At 26.8% G+C, this 1167-nt stretch overlaps 1 non-coding gene across 1 annotated transcript; it reads left to right on the forward strand.

Moving 5' to 3' along the window:
* Positions 1-222: 222 nt before the first annotated feature.
* On the forward strand, positions 223-295 carry TRNAE-CUC. The gene has a single exon. It is a non-coding gene; the product is annotated as a tRNA-Glu (tRNA).
* Positions 296-1167: the final 872 nt, after the last annotated feature.

Below are 1167 nucleotides of genomic sequence, written 5' to 3' on the forward strand. Positions count from 1 at the left end.
TTTTTTTTTTTTTTTTTTTTTTTTTTTTTTTTTTTTTTTTTTTTTTTTTTTTTTTTTGTATAATTTAAAATTAAAAAATAAACATTTATGTATATTTTCTTAATTTCGTACACAAGTTATTATCTTGTGATTAGGGCTTGAGGCCCCTTAACGAGTTACCAAATGGGTTGGGCCTAAGGTAAAATGAATTTTATTTAATTGTGTAACGATGGGTTTCAACAATCCGTTGTAGTCTAGTTGGTCAGGATATTCGGCTCTCACCCGAAAGACCCGGGTTCAAATCCCGGCAACGGAAATTTTGCATTTTTAAAATTTATCGGGGTCGTTGGGCCTATGTCAGAGACCTTTTGGGCTTGAGGGGCTTAAGAGGGCCAGAGATGTTAGAGTGTTGACCAATTCATTAGGATTTATCGCTATATTGTTAATGGTCTTCTTTTATTTATTTTTTAAAGCGTAAGTTTGCGTCACACTATTAAAAATCTAAATTCAAGTGCAATATTTATTTATTTATTTATTTTGTTGTTAAAAATCTAAATTCAAGTGCAATATATATTTATTTATTTATTTTGTTGCTTGACTTAGTAAAATAAGGAGTATTTTAATGAGGCACCATATAATCACACTATGACATCATTATTTATTTCTCCTCATGCTTGATTTTTTAATGATTGTAATATAATATTATTTCATTTATCAAAATTCAAAACCCACTAGTTTTTTTTTTTAATAAAGTAAGTAATAATCAAGCTTAGACTCCTAATCATTACTTAGCCCATTTTGGTAATTTTGCTTTGCTTTATGGCCTTTTTAGTTGACAATTTTGAACCAAAAGTAACGCTGAAAACATGGAGTTAGTTTGAAAGGGAATATTTATTTCTGAAAATTACTTGGTTTATCGGATATCAATACACCAATCTCTTGACCTTGACTTATCACTTAGAGATAAGATAAGGGTCTCTTTAGATTGATAATTGGAACATTTGACTTTTGGATTTTATAAATAATAATAATTGAAGCTATTTTCCTATTTAATATTAAATTTTCTTTACTTCTTAGATAAAACTATTAAATAGAATCATTCTACTTCTCTATACAATAAATAAATTAACGGTATTTAGATATAAATTGAATTCAAAGATTTGTTTGACAAAAAAAAAAAAAAAAAAA

Source organism: Cucurbita moschata, unplaced genomic scaffold (assembly GCF_002738365.1).
Source record: "Cucurbita moschata cultivar Rifu unplaced genomic scaffold, Cmos_1.0 Cmo_Scf00004, whole genome shotgun sequence".
Taxonomy (NCBI): Eukaryota; Viridiplantae; Streptophyta; class Magnoliopsida; order Cucurbitales; family Cucurbitaceae; genus Cucurbita; species Cucurbita moschata.